The sequence below is a fragment of the Bemisia tabaci genome, chromosome 8, assembly GCF_918797505.1.
Source record: "Bemisia tabaci chromosome 8, PGI_BMITA_v3".
Lineage (NCBI taxonomy): Eukaryota > Metazoa > Arthropoda > Insecta > Hemiptera > Aleyrodidae > Bemisia > Bemisia tabaci.
Window position 1 is genome coordinate 32,090,720 of NC_092800.1, and position 21,787 is coordinate 32,112,506.

The 21,787-nt window shown below is 42.2% G+C and overlaps 1 protein-coding gene across 1 annotated transcript in view; it reads left to right on the forward strand.

The window, feature by feature from the left end:
- Positions 1-21,787, forward strand: part of LOC109030221 (uncharacterized) — a 177,759-nt gene that overhangs the window by 34,695 nt on the left and 121,277 nt on the right.

Below are 21,787 nucleotides of genomic sequence, written 5' to 3' on the forward strand. Positions count from 1 at the left end.
ATCGGGGAAATTTGGCAACATTTACTTTTACATACGGCGTTTTTCGTAGCATGGCAGAATTGCCGTAATATTTAGGTGTATACATTTGAAACATCGCAATCGAGAGAAGTGTTTTCGGAGTTTGAGGAGCAATTTACCCCACGGCGCACAGAATGTCCGCCAAATGAAAACCGGCCTCTTCCACAATTTTTCCCTCAGTGCTGAATGATTGGCATTTTCAACCAAATAGTTTCCTTCAGTGTGGGATCCTCTCCCCACGAACACATCCTCTAAACGCTCATAGCTGAATTTGTCGAAGCTAAAACGTTATATGTCCATTATTCTATATGCACCTTAGATTTCAGGCATTCTTATGGAGCTCAAAGCTCATCAGAAAGTTCACTTAATCCGCTTTTAACGAATAGAACGGAATCACCGGGCTGGGACCTCTAGCGTGTTCCCAGGAACTAAAATATCGGACAGTTCTGACAGATGCAAGGCGTCCATTATTCTCTGGACCTTCGAATTCAGGCATTCTTATGGAGCTCAAAGCTCATCAGAAAGCACACTTAATCCGTTTTGAACGAATAGAACGGAATCGCCGGGCTGGGACCTCTAGCGTGTTCCCAGGAACTAAAATCCCGGACAGTTCTGACAGATGCAAGGCGTGACTGCATAATGAATCACCACGGAGTTCTCGAAAACGAGGAATGCTGAATGCACCGCACAATAAAATCCAATTTTTTTCGGCCGAGTCGGCATTCCGATTAGCGCCCGACGTTGTTTCCATTTTTCCCGGGCCGCGCGTCCGAGAGTGATGAGCCACAAAGACGCCGACGCGGCCACCAAGAAGCGACGCGGCGCGCACCCAAACACCCGTCGAGCGTCGCGACGCATCGAGTGACGTCATTTGCATGTCCGTCAGCTCCGCACCGCCGTGTAGTAGACGGGCGACCAATCAGTACGGAGTCCATAGTCAAATTGAGGTAATGGTTAATGCAATGGGTAAGACCAATGGTGGCACCTTCGACCAATGAAAGTGTTGGAAAAGGCACCATGTTACCCATTTTACTCTCGTCTAACGTTAATGGGCAGGACTGTGCATGGACTAAACATTTTGAATTTAGGAACTACATATTGCGGCTCAATTCGGAAACAACGTATGTACCATTAGTTGCCCTGTGCACATAAGTGTTTTTACGGATAAGCCAGATATTGCACTAATTACTGCTTAAAAATGCTAAATTGCAGTTACTAATTGCAAAATGTACTCCAAATACACCTTCAGTGTTGATCATGACACTTTATTTTTCAAGATCTGGAAAATGTGGCATAAATAAGCTTCATTTTGCAATGAGGATCCTTAACTTCTGGCTCATTGGTAAAAACACTTATGTACATTGTAAAACTAATGATACATAAGCAAATCTGTCTTTAAATTTATCTATAAAAGTTATAATTTTTATTTATGGTTTAAGAATTTCTGGATTTCCCCCTTTTCTTGGGTTTCTAATTAAATGATTGGTAATTAACTATTTTTGGTATCTTGGATTTAAGTTTCTGATTAGATTGAACCACCGTTGTTCCTGAACTGAGCCAGAAACTGCTGTAGTTTCGAATTGAAAAACTAAGTCGAAATAGTCAAGGATTTTTCAAAGCGGGGAAAACTCGGAAAATTTTGAAATTTCACTAATTTTGCAACTCTGATGCTTCAAATTTTACACTGTCTAAGCTCATTTTAACTTTCCGTTTGACCCTTGAAACTGCAAATTTTCCTCCTTTAACTCAAATAATTGGCAGGACCCCGAAATTGCTCTTAAACTTGAAAATCACCGGATTCGACAATGTTTAGCCGGAATAAGCGATGGTTCTCACCTACCAAGAGCAAGCTCTGCGCAATGGAGGCATATCGTCACTCCTTTGTCGTAAGGGCGTATCTAGACCTCCCCATGAGCCCCAGAAAACATGGATTTATATATGAATTAGGGCTCACGTGGGAATTAAGATACGCCCTCACGTCAAAGGGCCGACGAATGGAGGCATACGTGGCGCGACCCGAGTCGTATTCTGAGCTCGTCGGTGAACTCACGTACTCGGAGAGTGGCGATTTAGCGCGCTAATAAAACGATAAAAACAAATGACACGAGCGCGATAAAGTCGTCTGTGGGAGTTTTGAGTGCTAACCCCGGCCCGGTGGGCCAGCAGCAAAGCACGCTGCCGTGCTAAAGGAAAAAGGCCGTATGAGCCTCCAGACGTTGCCAGATTTCCTCTGATAAATCATGGAACTTCGGGAAAATTTTTGAATCTTTTTCTTCGAATTTTTAGAGAATTTTGTTCGTGATTTGATCTGAAGTGTTTGAAGATTTTGATGACAAATACTTATAACTTTCCTCATAAATGAACATTTTATAAGAGGAAATTTGGCAGCTTTTGAATGTTCATGAGGCGTTTTTCCGCAGCACAGCAGCACGGATCTCCAACCTGGTTGCCATGTTCCGGAAAATAGACGCGAAGATAATCCGGCGGAACAGATTGGAAACCCGTTATGACCGGATATGATTCGAATTTGAAGCGCTTTTCTCGCTTGCAAAACACACAAAATCGAAAATTTCATTTCTCTTACAATCATATCACACTATCATTGTCTTGGTCTTCTTGTCTTCTGATTTGATCTCAGATTTTTCTCTTGAATATTAATCTGTACTATTTTAACTAAAAAAGTTAGTTTCTCATTATTTCCTTCATTCAAGCTTTGAATTACAAAGCAGTTTATTATGCTACCATAGTACAGTTAATTTACTGCAGAGATGTTGGCTTCCCTAATTTGATATAAGTTTGATACTCCACGAATACTTATATTCCAAGAACATCTAACCACAAAACAAGATCATGTGAAGTCCAAATTGCGCGTCTCAGGATAGGTCACAGGTCACACTTTTTTCACTCACAGTCATATCATATCCAAAGAAAACCAACCCATCTGCCACTTCTGCAGTTCATCACCTCTAACCATCAAACACATACTTATGGACTGCTCTTCCCTCCGATATCTCCAATCACAGATCTACTCCCCTACAATCAACAGAAATACAAACCCGCTTACATGCGATGAACCTAATATTACCACCAAAATTCTAAAACTCTTCACCTCTCTTAATTTAAAAATCTAAATTTTCGTTTATACTCCTATTTTCAAAATTATCTGTAAAGACGTTAATAGCCTGAGTCGCTGAATGTCTTAAAATTATAATAACTAACTAACTAACTATTTTCTTTAGGAGTCGATTTCCAAACTTCGTATGAATACATACACGGAAAAAACAAGACTAGTGTTGAGCACTACTGGCCGTTTAGTGGGGAGTAGTTGAGGGCTGGCGTCTAAGCGCTGTACAGCTCAACACCGGAAGGCAGTACAGGTGGGCACTGAACATGAGTAGTGCTAATCAGATGCCGCGAGACGTAGTTGCGCTTAACAGGTGTAAATTCACCTATGAGACGTCGGAGTCACGATAGCCTGGTGGTAACGCGCTGGTCTTCCACCAGCGCAACCCGAGTTCGATCCCAGGCGGAGGCGTTTCATATTTTACGCTCGCTCCAAAGTCACTTTAGGGCTTGACACTACTTCTTCCTTAGTGACCCAGCCTCGAGCTGTTTAGTGCCCAGCACTCCTCTGACTTGCTGGCTCCATTTGATCTAACCCTCGTTAGTGCCCAGCACTAACATGTAGGTACCAACCCTAAGCTCGTTTTTTCGTGTATGAATTATATTCTACAGACAATATTGAAAAGGCAAAATGCTTCAGAGTGTTTTAGTTTGTGCCTCGTCTATTGCCTTACTGAAGAATCAAAATACGATTCTACGCAATGCTCAACTGACTATCACTCCAGGATAAGGGCAACGTATTGTGGATTAGGTTATTGGTACGCAGCAGTACCCTGGCTGATCACCGGTGACCTAAAATGGCATTTTCAGCCGTACCACGGCCTCCCGCGAAGCTAAATTTTTTCTCTCTCCTGGAAGCGCAGGACTCATTGTCCGAACGCCTTTTACAAACAAGTAAAGTCACAAATCGATGGCGCATTAGAATAAGCGCTCGATAAATAATGGCTTTTGAGGGAGCTCAGGTGGACGTATTTCTGCCAAACGGAACTATGTGCATTAAGACATGAGCCCCGAGACTCATAAGAATATATGCATAACAGGGCTCACGTCATAATGCACATAGTTCCGTTTGACAGAAATACGTCCAGGTTATGTAAGGAAATGTGCGAGTTTCCTCCGTTCGGTTGTCGGGCGTCCCTAGCGATGTTTGCGAAATAATGAGAGGATTTTAGCGTAGGATTTCAGGCAAATGCAGGTGCCTCGCCGTGGCGTGTTGTGTTGTGCCACGCCGAGCCGTTTCTCACAGCTCATTTGCGTATCTGGCGGCGCATGTTTATCGCTTTGACGTGATTCACCTGTGGCCAGGGCGACGACCCTCAAGCTCGCTTCTAAATGCTCGTTTTTTCCATAAAATTTAAGCGGAAGAACACCGGAAGTGCCAGAAGAATGTTCAGTGCATCGTTATTGGGACCGCGTTGAGCAGAAAGGTACCAAGCCACATCAGCTATTGCCAAATTAAACTGGGTAATTTAATTTTTTACATGAAAATGGTCGTGCGGATTTTTGTGCGAATTTCAGTGAAGTTTCCGCATAGTACGAAACAAATTCTTTAGAATAATCATCATAAAGGAATCCGCACTAACGTTCTTTTGTAAAAAATTAAATTGCCCAGTTAAATTTGGCAATAGCTGATGTGGCTTGGTTCTTTTCTGTTAAACGGGATCCATTTTAAGTTCTCTCAAACCTTAAAATTTTGTTTTTCTTTGTGTCTAATCAGTATATAGAGATAAAGAGCCTATATAGGCGGCATAGGCATGTGCTACCCATGGCTCATACAGAAATGCACTTACTGCTCTCTTCGCTATCACTGCATAATAGTGCTGAGTCCACACTATTTCGCGGGGAAAGCAAGGCTAAAAAGCTCACAAATATCTATCAGAGTCAAAAATTGTCGAGCTCTAGGAGTATCAGTACAATAGCAAGTGTCTCGACTCATCCAACTTTTCTACTCTTGCGTTAAAGTCTCTGAACTAGCCGAAAAGACTTCACGTTTTCCTTCATTTTCTGGACATGCAATTGTATTTATTTTGAAGTCAAAGCAGTTGTAATCACGTCTTTTACCCCATCCAACTTTTCTACTCGCGTGTTAAAGTTCCTGAGTCCTGAAAAGATTACTCTTCGTTAAAGTCTCTGAACTAGCCGAAAAGACTTCACGTTTTCCTTCATTTTCTGGACATGCAATTGTATTTATTTTGAAGTCAAAGCAGTTGTAATCACGTCTTTTACCCCATCCAACTTTTCTACTCGCGTGTTAAAAGTTCCTGAGTCCTGAAAAGAGTTCACGTTCTTTTTCATTTCGTGAATTTCTGAGTTAGTGGAAAAGAGACCAAGCCTCTTTTTAGTTTCGCGGTTTCGCGAAAAAGTTTCGTGCTTCAAAACTGCGACAGGATCTGTGAAAAGGAACCTCAAGCTCCGGAAGAAAACCACAACTTTGAACTCAACGCGAAAACCGATCCCGGGAAGCGCCTGCAAAACTGTTGGAATACTTCAAGCATTACGCGCCCGTCTCCTCGATCTCCAATCTCGCTTTCGACTCGCGAATTGCGCTGACTGTAGATGCAAGTTCCGAGATGCGCACATTGTTCGGAAACGCGGAGAGCAGTCCCCGTACACAACGTAACGCATTTTGATCAAAACGTAGTAAATTTTATATAACCAATCCATTATTGACGGTCATAGCCCGCGCAATTTTTCCGCCGCGACTCAGTTCGCGAACGATGGTTCGTGAATATTCTACACCCCTGTAAAATTGTAAGTACGTTACTTGAGGCAGGAGGGTATGGATTCGATCGACATGAATCGATCGAAAAATGAAAACGTGAATCGATCGACACCAATTCGATCGACTGACGGCTTTCGTCGATCGACTCACGGCTTTTGTCAATCGATGCACGACTTTCGTCGACCGATTCACGGGTTTTCGATCGATTGTCGAGTTCACGGGTTTGTCGATCGACTCACGGTTTTATCGATTACAGGTTTGTCGATCGATTCACAGGTTTGTCGATCGATTCACAGGTTTGTCGATCGACTCACGGCTTTTGTAGATCCATTAATGGGTTTGTCGATCGATTTACGGTTGTCGATCGACTCAAGGGTTTTTCGATCGATTCACGTTTTAATTTTTCGATCGATTCATGTCGATCGAATCCATACCTTCCCTTGAGGCATGCAAGTCGGCGTCTGAGAGTGGCAAGGCGTAATAATATTTTCTTCCTCGTCCAATGAAATTTGATCGAGTCCCTTCGACTGATCGTCGCACCGACGCACAGTGCGGCCCTCTGTGGACAAAAGTCAAAAATTCACAACTCGACATCTGAATATTTTTTTCGGAATTTGTTATCTCAAAGATATTTCTGACTCACTATGATGGTTCATTTTCAAATTTTCCGCTCAAAACTACCTCAAATGTGGGTAGAAAGTGGGCAGGAAATAGGTCGGGAATCACTGGTCCGTAAGAAATACACGGGGAAAAGACGTCAACTTCAAATGGAGATTTCTCGCTTGAAACACAAAATGCTCTGGGTGGTTGACATTTTCTTAATTCTCAGATATTCAACTTCAATTCTAAGAAAAAGATCTTGCGACTTTTTGCGACTATCAGAGATATTTGAAGTTAAAGTTTGGGTGTTTCACGTTGCTTTTACGTTGTTAACACAGGGCTAATTCGAGGTTGCCAACTTCGAATGAACTTTTCTTGAAAAGTACGCAAAAAAACCTGAGGTATAACATTTTCTTATTCCTCGAGTGTTTTACTTTGATAGTACCAAAGGGTGTTCCTATGTCGGTGCTGTTATCTTCATTATTTAAAGTTAAGTGTCTTTTGCCGATTTTTGTCCGCATCGTCCATAAGGGTGCCGCACTGTGCGACGTGTGCGGCGGGATCGTGCGCCTTAAGCGCCGTACCCTGTCATCAAAGGTGGTGTCCTCCTATTTTGACGGGAAGTGTCGGTATTTTGACGTGCTCCGGGCACTCGCGGCCTTAATCGGGGCGCGTTGCGTCGTTGGCGCCAGCCAGTGGAGCGGAGCTGGTGCGAACGCGGGAGGGCGTCCGTCGGGGGCTCCGGGCGCCTCCCTTCCTCATGAGCTTTGACTGTAAAAAGAAGCGCTACACTTGACACAAGCCGAGCCGGAGCCGCCATGGGAAGGAGCCGCTCTGAGCCGGAGCCCGCGCCGCGAGTGCCAAATAAGGAATCGCCGCCACCGCGCTCGGCTAGGAGTCACCGAGCCTTGACATGCGTATTCCATCCGCGGCCCAGAGACACGGCTCCTGTTGCGAAGTTGCACTCGGAAAAAAATTAGCGCTGAAGTTACGCGGTGAAAAAGTAGAGCATCCTTTGAGGGTTAAAAATTTTGGGGTTAGGGTGACATGTTTTTAAAGAGGGAGGGAAAATCAGGGTTGCCATAGTCCGGAAATTCCGGGGAATGTCAGGGAAAACTTGGAAATGTCAGGGAAAATGATAAAAATGTCAGGAAAAAATGGTAAATTCATCTTTATTAGCTTTTTGGAATGGATTTGACGCTTAGAACAACACATTTTGTCTGGAAATTATTTCAAATTATGTATTTTTTGCCGTACGACATACAGTCAACTGAAGGGCTGATAAATATTCGACTGTTAGGGAATTTTACTCAAATGTGTCAAGGAAATCAGCAAAATAAGAGGTAAACTGATGAAAGTATCAGGGGAAAATTGCGGATTTATCTTAATTAGCCTCCTGGAATGGCTTTGATGTTTAGAACAACAAATTTTGCCTGGAAACTTCTCCAAATTAGGTATTTTTTGCCATATGGCATACATTCAACTGTCAAGGAATTTCACTCGAATGTATCTGGGTAACAGGGAAATGCCAGGGAATTTCATCTTCTAAATTTTGTGGCATCCCTGAAAATCCTAATCAGTCAGGGAAACTTTCCCACCTGTGACCCTGAAAAGTGACGGAAATTCAGCCGTGGAACCTTGACATTTTGTCGATTTTCGGACAAAGGAACGTATCTCCATTCCAAGGTTGCAAAATCTAATTACTCGCCTCTCGTTTTTACACGTACAACAACGCGCGATTTCCGTTCAAAATTTCGTGATTTTTGACGCCAATACGTGGAAAAGTCTGTAAAATTTTCAAAGGAAAATTCTCGAAAGTGTCCGAGTGAAAATAAACGTTTTGGAAGCAAAGGCTTGAAAATGACGTCACTTTCATGACAGAATAATTCTTAATATTTCTCATCATAATATTCATAATCAACTTTAATACGACGTCCAGTCCGCAACCATGTATCTCCTTTGATGTGTTTGAAAATATCTGCTCCTCTTTTATAATTTTAAAGGAGAAACAATCGACACCATTCTTTGCAGTTTTTGCAGAAATTCCCAGAAGTTTTCCCACGGGAGCAAAAAAATTGGTAAAAAAAAATCGGTGCATTTGGTAACTAGCGTAAGACGCGGCGCAGCGCGCGGCTCGTTCGCGTTGTTTGAAAATCTCCGCTCCTATTTTATTGTTTTGAATCAGAAAGAATCGACATCATTCCTTGAAGTTTTCGCAGAATTTCCCAGAAGCTTTCCCACGGGAGCAAAGAAAGTAGTAAAAAATTCGGTGCATTTGGTAACTAGCGGAAGACGCGGCGCAGCGCGCGGCTCGTTAGAGTTGTTTGCAAACCTCCGCTCCTATTTTATTGTTTTAAAGTAGAATAAATCGACACCATTTCTTGAAGTTTTCGCAGTTTCCCAGAAGCTTTCCACGGGAGCAAAGAAATTGGAAACAAAATTCGGTGCATTTGGTAACATTGCAAGACGCGGCGCGGCGCGCGGCTCGCGGTCGAGTGGCGATTCTATCTGTGTTCCTGCTGAGCGAATTAGTGACTCATCACCGAGTTTTTTTTCTGACACCGTCTGTTTATCAATATGCACGAAACTCCATTCTCGTCGTTTCATATCTCGCGGTCTCGTCTCGGCTATTGGCTCCGACTTCGTTTTGGGATCCCACTTTCCTTCCTCTCACCGCCTGGTTTATGAACCGGCGCTTGGCGCTCGCTGCCCAGCACAACTGGCGTCTGCCACCGATGATCGTAACTGCACGCCGCTTATGCAATAATCTACCTTTGTGCCTCCAATTTCGCTTGATTGATTTTTGTGTCTGTATCAGTCGAAAATTAGGCACAGCTGTCATCAATGCGTGCGGCGTAGCATACGATTGATTAAGTTATTCTGAAAAAGGCTCAAATTTTGGTTTAAGTTCCCTAGGAAAGCGCCGCTAACGGAAATAGGAAAGCGTCAGTGAAGGAAATGGGAAAGCGTCGGTAACGGAAATGGGAAAGCGTCAGTGAAGGAAATGGGAAAGCGTCGGTAATGGAAATGGAAAAGCGTCAGTGAAGGAAAAGGAAAAGCGTCGGTAACAGAAGTGGGAAAGCTTTGGTAACGGAAATGGGAAAGCGTTGGTAACAGAAATGGGAAAGCGTCAGTGAAGGAAATGGGAAAGCGTCGGTAATGGAAATGGAAAAGCGTCAGTGAAGGAAATGGAAAAGCGTCGGTAACAGAAGTGGGAAAGCTTTGGTAACGGAAATGGGAAAGCGTTGGTAACAGAAATGGGAAAGCGTCGGTAACGGAAATGGGAAAGCGTCGGTAACGGAAATGGGAAAGTTCCTGCGAATGATCGAAAATCAGGATAAGAAGATCCCAAAGAACCTGCATTGAAACCCCTTCATGACCCCTCCCCCCTTCCATTCGCGAAGTCTCAGGTCGACGGTGGAGCGCTTTTTTGACAGCAAAAAAGCAGACCTTGGTTATTCGCGACGCTGCAGGCCTCTTGTTATGATTCATTTTCTAAACAGAATATTATTTAAATTAGAGTAACTATATGCGGAGATTACGGACGTGTTGAAGTATAGAGCTCTTAGGGTCTAACAAGGCTGCCAACCGTCTAAAACGAAAATTACTAGAAAAATGCCGCTGCCAATCTTGAAATTGATGGCCACGAATATTCATAAAGCGTCCTTCCACAAAAGTGAGAAATTTTATGGGTAAAAAAAAAAAACAAAACTAAGTCAAATACGTGCTTTACTAACGCTGAGTCGTAACAATGGTAATGATTACTCGTTCTGGGTACTTTGAGTCCATAGGTTTGCTGTCATTTTTGGGCCCTAAAAGCTCCATGGCCTAACCCCCAAATTACCGACATTTAAAACCATCTAAATCCGTCCCGAAAACTTCAATCAATGTTTCAATGCGTATTGCTTCGTTCTCTTTTTATAAAATGAAATTGAAGCATTTTTAAAAACACCACAAAGGAGTTTCTCGTTTCGCGGAGTTGGTGTTTTCCCCATTACCCTGTACCGTGGCCGAACCTTCGCCATGTTGAATTTTTGATTGATATGGGAGCTTAACTCTTCTCCGCTGAACAGATTTGTCTTCTGGGGAGCCTTGATTCCGCGCCGAAATCCGAAAATTAATATTCAGCTCGCCGAGGCACGAGCTACCTGTTGACCCGGAGACCGTGTTTTCGGCAGCCGTGACGCGCGTGACGTTCGTACGTGATTAATGTCACCTCGGCTCCAATCCCGTGTCTGCCTCGCCGTTTCCCGCGCCGTATTTGGACTTTATTTCGGAGCCTGCTCCGATTTTATACTTTTTAAGCCCTTTTCGACTTGCTCGACGAGGAGAATATGTTCTTAAATTGAGATTGTTTTGTCCCTTGTATGCTGATCTATGTTTCTGTGTATGTCGCAAAAATTGATGATCAAGTTGTGCCTTTAACGTGATTTCTTGTAAACAAGTTCCGCGGGGATTTCGGGTCTCTGCAGTATTTTACATATGAGTTAGGCGTAGTAGACCGTATTCGGTAGTGGTTCGATTTATTGTTTAGTTCAAAACAATAGAGCATAACCTCAGAAAATTTTTTTAGAATTTAAGTCTGAAAAACTGCAAATGAGAAAATTCCTAACAATTTGACTCTTTCTTGCCATTTTGTACTCGCAAGCATCCAAAATCTATCTCTACAAACCCGTTTCCTCAGACTACTCAGTGGACTTTTGAGGCTGTGTTTACATGTTGAACCAATCGATATCAATACAATCTCACCTGTTTGATGTATCGGTTACGATCTATTGATTCCGTTGAAGAACCCAATGAAGAAACTTTGTTTTTGGCCGTTCTCTCGAATTTTTTAAATGTCGCACCGCAGATAAAAATGCTACCAATAATTTTTTAGATTCTTTTACATCCGATGTATAAGTGCGCAAATAGTACTTAATGACACCTTTATTGGTTGAAAAAACAAGCGTTTTACCTTAAAAGATCCAAAACCCCCTAAAATCCCATTTTGACTTGTTATAATTTGGGAGCATGCATGAACTACACAGAGAAACAACTCAACACTAAAAGTTTGGTCAATAAGGGAAGGAGAACACGAAAAAACCCAAGCCTTCGGTTGGCTCCGGGATTTTCTCGTCTCTCCATTGTTTTCTGCTCTAACTGTATCAAAGTCAACACAATATTTGGCTTGGTTTGTGTTTCACTTCCTATAATAACCAAAAGTAACAAAAGAACACAAATATTTTGATCAGTGTATATACTCAGCGCCACACATTATGTGAGTTTTTTTCATGACTGTTGCCGAAATTGAGGAAAATGACGATTTGCCCGAATATTTTGAAAACTGAAGCTCCGACTAGGGGCAGCTTTCGAAAAAAAACTTTATAGATGCAACAACTTTTATTTTGGCTCATGAAACGCGCTTTTACAGTTTGGCCGCACTGGAAAAAAGAAAAAAACACATTGGATCTAGAGTCCAGACTCTTAAAAACATCGACAAGAAAAAGTACTCTTGGTTCAATCAGAATCTAGCTGAAACCAAGAACCAAGCCTGTTAATTAAAGCGGATTTCGTTTTGATTCAAGCATAAATCCGATTGAATCAAGAGTATTTTTTCTTGTCAATGTTTTCAAGAGTCTGGACTCTAGATCCAATGTGTTTTTTTCCATTGCGTCTAACCGTGGGACATTTTGCGCTTATAAATAAAGTCAAAATTAAACGAGACGTTGAGGCATGTTTTAAGGCGCATGCCGATCCATCGAATACCAGTCTTCGCGTGCAGATAGAAGATGCAAGAAAGAGTAGCGTTGATGAATCAGCGGACGATGGAGAATAAATCGTATGGGCGTCTGTTGCGGCGCCGAAACAGCGTTGGAATAGACACTTTTTGACGGGCCATTCTGGCTCATCTCATTTCCGATTCGCGGCTAAATCAGGCGCTTGTCGGGTGGACACTGCCAGAAACCCACAGGGCAACATCTCATACATGACTGACTCGAAGGTTAACGCAATTATCATCCCACCCATTAAAGTGTCGTTCCTAACCGGCTTCACTATCATCATTTCTTAAAGGGAGGTATGTACTCCACTACGTAGGCTGAATCGGGCATTTTCTTCCTCCTTGTCTTCTTGTCAAAAGTAGAGGTCCATAATATTTCAATCAGGAGCTTTTGCGCGTGAGTCTTCTTTTGCTCTCATTACAGCAAAAGCTCATTGAAATGTTTTCAAAGGGTATAAAGAAGATATGTATACATATTTTCTAAATAATATGTGCATTTGAAGGTGTTAAAAGTGAATATTTTCATGCTAGCTTTATTTACTAACTACAGAGGCTGAACTGAGCATTTTCTCCCTCTTTCGTCATTTTCAAAAAGTAGGAGTTCATAATGATTGTGATGGCTCAGGAGCTTTTGCACGTTTATCTTTCTCTCCTCTCTCGTAAAAGGCCGTCCATAAATTTCGTAAAGCTATAGGGAGAAGGGGGGGGGGGTTGAGGAGAACGTTACGCTATTTTATTTTTACGTGTTAAAGGACAGGGACCTACGTCCTGAAAGCGTTACATCAAGGGGGTGCCATTAATGCCGAATAAGTGCGTTACGTAATTTAGGGACGGCTCATACGAGAACCACAAACAAATTCAGAATGGGTGGTATATGTACTTTATATGTACTTATTTTAAAAAAAAAAAAAAAAAAAAAAAAAAAAAAAAAAAAAAAAAATATGTACTTTTTGTGCAGTAGATGCACTAATGTATCAAAACTGAACATTTTCTTGCAAGCTTTACTTTCTCAGTTTACGAAGGCTGAACGTGAACTGGCCATTCCATTACCTTCCTCCTTGCTTTTTTATGACAGGTATAGGAGCTCATAATATTTCTGAACGCATAGGAACTTTTGTAAGTTAAACTTTTCCCCCTTCACTGTAGCAGAACCGTATGAAAACAATTACAATTTATACAATTCTTTTACGATAAATCATGAACTAAGGCGTCAAAACTGAAAATTTCCATGCAAGCTTTACTTCCCGAACTACACAAGATGATCCGGGCATTTGACTCCTCTTGTCCTGTTGCCAAAAGTTACAGTTCACAATATTTCTGATTGCTTAGGAGTTTTTGTACGTTTATCATGCATTTTTCCACGATCATACATATATGTTGTCTAAGAATAAAGTAAAATCCCTCCTGCGACCAGCTATACCTTTTTTCTATCGCTTTCTAATATAACACCCACAAATTTTCAGGAAAATCCTCGTCAGATTGTCACTGCTAATGATAGGTAATGTTTCACTCCGGCAGCCATCCATTTATATAATTAACCGTCCTGCAAATAAAATGACAGTGAATATTAATCATGAGGAAGAGAGTGATACTTTGACAGTAATGATACTTTTCCGTCTCTGTGCTGTGTCGTATGACACACCTCCGCCCTTCCGGTTGTCTCTGAATCAAGATGAAGAAATTTCGTGATGACCCAGGCATTTTTCCTTTTTTACCCACCAACATCAAAAGTTTGCCTTTTGAGTTCCTCTTCGGCACGGTCGACCGCATTTTTCACTCAAAGCTCTTTGGTTTAAACGAGATGTCACTGACGTCACTATAATCCTATGAAGGTATAAATAATTTGACAGATAATTTGATGGATATAGATGTATTTCCATTCTGAACACGAGAAGCGGTTGTGATATTTGTTTGACTTTTATGATAATATCAGCAAATGATCGAATCGGACCAAAGCGATACTTAAAGTCTTTGCAAATTGCCTTCGAAAAAAAAACGTATTCCTGCCTAAATAGGTACAGGTTTCTTGGGTATTTTTGCTAACCGTTCGTTCAAGTCTCCAATGTCATGTCATTGAATGGGGTAGTGGGGTAGTATTCAAGCGCTACAGTCCACGTGTCTCGATACTCGTTAGACTTGTTTTTGTTTCAGCAAATTCAACTCCCAATTGATTAATTATTAGCGATCACATACTAAGGGGTGTGCCCCCGGGCCGCTACGCGGCCCAACCCGCGGAGGCTTCCTTCTATGTCATATTTTTTTTATCTTATCTTGCATTTCTGCAAATTTTTTTTCAATCTCTCGATGTTTGCTTGCTTCTGCTCACTGAAAATTCAGTCGTATGAACCGAGCGTTCAGTGTTCCATATCATCCCCAATATTCGGTTTGTCAAACTGAACTTTCGTCTAACCGAACGTTCGGCATATATGACCCAACTTTGTTCGTTAGTTCACTTTACCGCAAAAGCTCGGTTACACGATCCGCATAAGTTCGTTCGGTTACACGAACCACACAAGTTCGTTAGGTTACATGAACTGCACAAGTTTGTTCGGTTGCACGAACCGCACAAGTTCGATTACACGAACCGCACAATTCGGTTACACGAACCGCACAATTCGGTTACACGAACTGCACAAGTTCGTTCATTTGCACAAGCCGCACAAGTTCGCTTACACAAACCGCACAAGTTCAGTTACACGAACCGCACAATTCGGTTACACGAACCGCACAAGTTCGTTCGGTTGCACGAACTGCACAAGTGCGGTTACATGAACTGCACAAGTTCGATTATACGAACCGCACAAGTTCGGTTACACGAACCGCGCACAAGTTCGCTCGGTTGCACGAATTGCACAAGCTCGGTTACACGAACCGCACAAGTTCGCTTTCACGAAACGAAAGTTCGGTTTGATAAACCGAAAATTCAGCTCCACAAACCGAATCAGTTGGGATGATATGGAACATTGAACTTTTGCACCTACGACCGAACATTTTTTTCATTGACTGCTATATCTTCGCTTGTAGAGGTGTAACTATATTTTTTGCTAATATTTATTGAGTTGATACTCGATAGTGGTGCCGCGCGGCGGTGCTGGGCGCGCAGGATCGCGCGACCGGACATTACAGGAGTAAAAGTGGCGAAGCGGCGTCCTTCTCTGCCCCTAGATGGACTTATTGTGTGCACTCCACCACAACCACTCGGCGTCGCCGTATAGCTCAAGTTCGCCAACGACCTAGACACATATTGTCATGCTAATCAACATCTGTTCCACATCCCGACTCTAGTCTCTCTCTCTGTCTTGCCCTCTCCCCCTCCCCCTCTCTTTATTCCATCATTACGTCGATAAATCTGTCTTTTGCACGCCATTTGCATTTTAAACGCACTCAGTGTCACCAACTTGCTCATAAACCGATCCCCCCACCCCACCCTTTTTGATGTGGCAAAAAGTTGATCGAATTTCGCAGTTGGTTTTTTTTAAATAGTCGGAACGGTTTTGAGGTTCATCCCTTAAGAGCCTGTCAGCTGCAGATAAGAGTTGAACAGATTATTTTCTAAACCACGTAAGCGCCAGCCTGTAATTTGGTGGTAGAAGGGTTGTTTTTTCTTCGTTTTCCCTGGTATAATCAATCATTTCTAATTTCAAAATAGCCTTCTAAAAGATCATACATTTTTTGGAATTCGAAGATTGTCAGCAAGACGAATAAAACGGGGTTTCTTGTTTTTCTCGCATTCGAAATTTTGGTGCTTACGCGATTTGGAATATAATTGGTTCAGTTAGCCACTTTGACGGGTATTCTGAGCACTGGTTACACGTTTAAACTTCGGTTAAGTTTGTGGGTTTTCTTCAGTTTTAATCATTTCAACCAAGTTGTTGAAATTGTGCAGATAAGGGTATACAACCTTCATTTTCCACACCAAAAAAAATTGAAATTCACCAACTAGAAGTTGAATCTTAACTATAGCCACACAGGACATCAGACGGTCTCGTTGTGAACAGCTCCTAGGAAATCTAGTAGCCAGTTTACACATACTTTTGTGGTAGTCTTAACTGTACGTCCCGCTTTCCCGGAAATTCAGTACCAGAAGGCCAGTACTGGCTACTAACTTTCTCCGTGAGCATATGAATCTAGTTGCCATTTCCAGGTTCTTTTCTCCCGGGCGATGAAAAAAACGAAACTACATATTCGTGTTTGGCTTGCACTTGCATCCAATGAAGAAGAATGAACAAGGTCGAGATTCATTTGCTAACCGTGAGTAATCTAGTACTGGCTACTAGACTTGGGATCATAAAATCAGGGATTAACAATCCACTCACTAACATTTTTTAATCCGTGCAGTTGGTGCTGCATATTAACTGCAGCCTTACCAGCGACCAAAGTTGGACTTCATTTTGCAATACGGGAGTACTATTTCTGGCTTTATTCAAAAACAACATCTGTGCCGTCAATTTTCCTCTGCACATAGGTACTTTGGATCGAGTATCAGCGAAAAACAGGAGTTTCTCATTGCAAAATGTAGTCCAATGGAAAATTAGCAGGCGTCTGAAACTTGATGAATTTCGTGTTTAAGTGGAAACCACTGAGTGAACTATACACGTTTAACGGGAAACGCCGCCAGATGGGGTCACTGAGCAGAGTTTTCTCAATTTTGAATCTATTTTTATAATATATTTCTTTTCAGAAAAAAATTGTAAAAAAAACCGCGAAAGTAGCTCTTTAAGCACTCTCTGATGAAGCAATAAATGAAGCAAATGAAGCTCTGATGAAGCATTCGTTTGTGCAAATCCTCCATTGGTGTAATGGATGCCAATGGATGGCGTGCTTTATATGAGTTTATATTTATGCACAATTTTGTCAAAGTCACCATCTTGGTTAGCCGGGTCAGTCAACCCAACCGTTGCGCGAAAGTGCCGAACACCAATTTTTCTTCTTCCTCCACCTCCTCTTTTTTTCAGTGCAGACTGACTTATCGGCTAAAAATGTCCAAGAGCGTGGTCTCAATCCATCGAGCCCGCCTTTCCGTCCAACCGTTGTGCCATCCTCGTCGGTGCCAAAAATACCCGACGATCATTCTGCGTCGGTAGCAAACGAAAAAGCGACCGACGCACAATGGACCGAATCAATAGGAGGAGTCGGACAAAATCCAGCAACTTTGAAAGCTTATATTTTCGTAAATATGATACAAAAAAGATTAAAAAATGTTTCCAGTGGATTTTTCGCGAAATGTTCTTTCAGGGACACCCCTTGAAATTGAATTTGTGACGGGATACACATTAAAATTTGAAATTTTATTCAAAAATTTCGTGTCCGACCTCTCTCATTGACTCTATCCACCGTGCGACGTCCAATCGTGGGCACAGTTCCTGGTTCGCCCGGGCCCGAAGACCGGTGGCGCACGGCGGCGGTAAAAAATCGGCCGGTAATTCACCGACTCGTTAGCGGCGAGGTGTCGACAAAAGGCGAGGGGAGGGGGGGGGGGCGTCGCGATGCGGTTATGTGGGCGTCGCGACGCGGACGAGCAGACCGCGACTCCCGCCGCCGCCGCCGCAAGTGAGCATTAATTTTCGCCAAGAAGCCTTACACGCGAACCCACGGTCAATCTCCCGCTGCCCCCCCCCCCCCCCGGCGTTGGCCCCTCTTCGGGCAACGATTACCATAATCCCGTTTAATTGAGCCGGGATCCTACCTCGTTGCCGGCTCTGTCGATCGAAGGGTAACCTAAGATTTTGTAGGTGCTCCACCGTGCCAACTTAAACTCTAAAATTTAGAATCTAAAGATAGTTGGTTTAAATTTGTACATACATAAAAACAGTCCTTAGCAACAAAAAAGAAATGATAGACAAACAAATCTATACCGATGCATGCCAACAGGCGGATTCCGGTGTCGCAAACCTAAACCTCTGCTGATTTCCAGTAACTCTTTTTACTGTTTCTAATTTTCAGCTAAATTAGCTCTCAAACTATATCATGGTCCTATATTATTATTGTTCTCTAAATCCTTATTTACTCACTTTCATTGTAAGTGTAATTTTGTAATTTTGTAACTATTCTCAAGCGACAATAAAAAAAAAAAAAAAAAAAAAAAAAAAAAAAAAAAAAAAAAAAAAAAAAAAAAAAACCGTGCCAACTGCCAAGGAAAAGCGTCGTATGAACGTCCGGATTAGTGCTTCCATTTCCCGGAACTAGTTCCGAATTCCGGAACTTATGGGATTTTCCTTAATTTCCCCCGGAACTTTTGAAATTCCCGAAATGTTCCGGATTTTTTGCATTTTCAGGAACTTTCTCGGAACTTTTGAAAAAATCTACAAGAATCTTTCGACGGTCATGGAGTGAGAGAAAGTGAGACAAAAAAGTTCCGAATTCCGGAACTTTTGATGGGCATGCAATGGGTGCACTGACACGGATGGTGCCAAATTTTCCCCTGCAATATATTCATTTTTGAGGAAGTTTATGAATATTCTTCCTTGAAATTTCCAGATACTGTAGATTAAATTGAGAATGGAATTCTCTCTGTTAGTGAGAGAAAAGTAGATAAAATTTCCTCTGTTAATTCGTATTTTATATCAGACGTTTGGCAATGCCTGAAGGCTCGCACGGCGTTGTCTCTTAGCACGGAAATTTTGGTACTAGGATGATCGTAGAAAATGACGCAGCCACCGTTTATAGTGAAAAAAAAATCTGGAGATAAACATCGAGGTACGGAACTTTTGCTAAATTATTGCTTTTCGAGGATATCTCAATGTCCACTTGAGTCCTGATCTACGTATAAATCCATGCTTTCTGGGGCTCATACGCGGATACGCCGCACGAGCGACGAAAAGGCGAATTCATCACGCGATGCATCTTTCAGTGGTTTTATCCCAAACGATCTATTTTGGAAATCCTATGATGAAGCTGAAAGCATGTGAACGGGGAAATTACCCGCTTGAATTGACTAATCGAATACAACATTTTGCATTTGCAAACTTTCAGTTCTTTATGAAGCTCAGAAAGTAGATTCCCTAGAAAGAAAAAGCTGAAATTTGCATTTAGCCGTATGGACTCAATTTTAGTGAAAAATTCAAAATAAAACCAGTAATTTAGCGAAATTTGTTTGATATCTCGATATTTGTTTTCTCCGGTTTGACTCACCGTTCTTCAGCAGCATGAGTAAGGTAAAAGGAAAGGAACCTGAGCACTAATATTGAACCAAGCTTTTTCGATGTGCCGGTGTTGGTTGTAGAAAGGCTCCCTCCAGTTTCAGTCTTTCGTCCCGTTAAGCCGTCCAAGGCTCAAATGCCAGTAAAAAATAGCGCTAGGACATGAAAATAGTACCCTTTCTCAGGAAGTAGAACAGAATCGAGCGTCCCTAATGCTTGAGTAATGAGACAACAGTCGCTCATGAATGAACTGCTAAGTTACGTTTCGCGTTTTAGACTCAGCGCAACGTGTAAGTACTTTTAAGTCTCACGGCCAAGAATTTCGAACTTTCCTTGTCAAATCTCCGAGAAACACTAAAGTTTAATGTATACGCACAGCTCTTATCTTGTCCTTTCTTCAATAATTTGAGAAGACCAATTTTCGGTATTGTGCTTTCATCCAAGTTCACCTTTTGAAGAACTGGATCAATTTTGCGTAGCTTCCTTAAATTTCAGTGGTCGCGTAGTTCTCAGATGAGCATTTGGGACGCAAAAGTTTTCAGACTTTCTGAAGTATTCGAATGGATTTGGTACTTTGGATTAAAAAAAAAAAACAACAAAAAACAAAAAAAAAATACTACGATGTGACCGGATCGGCGGAAAAGGACCTGATCTCCTAAAAAATCATTTGAGTTATTGGCACCATTGTACAGAGAAAACAAAGCGGAAGTTTTTGCGCTAGTTTGATGCTGAAAGCTCACAAATTGAGGGAGACATGACGTAGATTGAAAGTTTAGAGTGATAGTTTATCCTTCATAAAAAATATATAATTTTTCTTACTTCTTGTTTTTGTAAATTTTAATTGAATAATAATAATATTGAATGTCAGGACGTCCTGAAATTCCAAGACAAAAATTCTCAAGTTTTACCCTAAATTTAAAATTTTATGGGGAGGTTGAGGTCCCCTCTCAGAATTCTAACATGAACAGTAAAACGGAGCAGCTAGCACTCTTTTTGGCAAGATCGAACTGAAACTGCGCGTAGCTTGTTCCAAAGGCTTCTACAGAACATATTCCGTCGAGAACTCAAGATCTTTCTCTAAATTCGGCTCTCTTAGAAAATTTCTCCTGGAAGACCAGGTACCTTTTCCCAGGTACGGTCTCTAATTCAGGAAACTAGAACTGTCTTGCGAAAACTGATGACTCCCATTCTCCCGGTGTGAACCTAGATTTCTACCTCGGGCTTTGAAGTCGAACTTTCAGCGTTGTTTTTTGCACGATCTAGAGGCAGCGGGCTGCGTGCCGAGTATTGACTTTGGACGGCGGTCTTTGATTAATGTCGGTGCATCTCACGGTGAGTGCATCTGTCTCCGTCGTCTTTCTCCTCCCTTTCCTCCTCCTCCTCCTCCTTCTCCTCCCCTTCCTCCTCCACGTATTCCCGTTTGGCGATAACTAGCCTCAGCGGAGGATCGGATGCTGGGTACAGCTGTTTTTTCCCACAGCAGAGCTCCGCACTCCACTCAGGAATGCGTTACCCGGGTCATTCTGCCGTGCTAAGGAAAAACGCCGTATGAGCATTCGAATGTTGCCAAATTTCCTCTTAGAGAACCTTTATTTTTGAATAAAGTTTTGAATGCTTTTCCTTGCTCTTTTCAGAATTTTTAGATCAAATTAGGAGCGAAATCCTCTGAAAAATCGGAGGAGTAACATTCGAAAGTTTTCCTGAAAATTCGTGATTTGTCGAAGGAATTTGGCAACGCTTGGTGGCTCATACGACGTTTTTCCTTAGCACGGCAGCATTCGCGGTTCACACGATGGTGGAGTCCAGAAATGCTGTGTCGTGCCGTCCTATCTTGTTAGTCCACAGACGCGTCCACGCGGAAGAAGGTCGTTCAGGCAACCCACTGCGGACTTTCAAATTCAAATTTTTATTACGCCTGAAGACACTTCAGTGGTGGATTCAACCCCTCCTTCCTTCTACATACTCTCACACTTGCTCGTGAACACCCAGTGAAGAAGCAAATTATAAAACGAAAGTTCAATTCACGGAAGATGGCGCTATCAGGACTTTAATTGGACTCTAATTTACAAGTAGGGAATTCGCCCCCAAACTGCTTTGTGGTCCAGTCCCCCCAAACACCTCGCGCCTCAGGCGTTATGCATCCCGCGTTACTCTCATATGATATAATATTGCAGATTAAGCTAAGTAATGACTACGTCTGGCTCATCCGTAAAACCAATTATCGACATTAAGACACTGAAAGCACTTATGTTGTTTTTAAAATAAGACTGAATTAGTGATTCCTATTTGCTAACCGAAGTCAAATTTAAAACGGGGGTTTTTTTTGGAGGGGGGGGGGTCTTTTTCTTAGTTAGATAGACACAGTGTTTCTTATATGGACAATGGACATGCACACACGCATGGACTCACATGGATAGAAATATT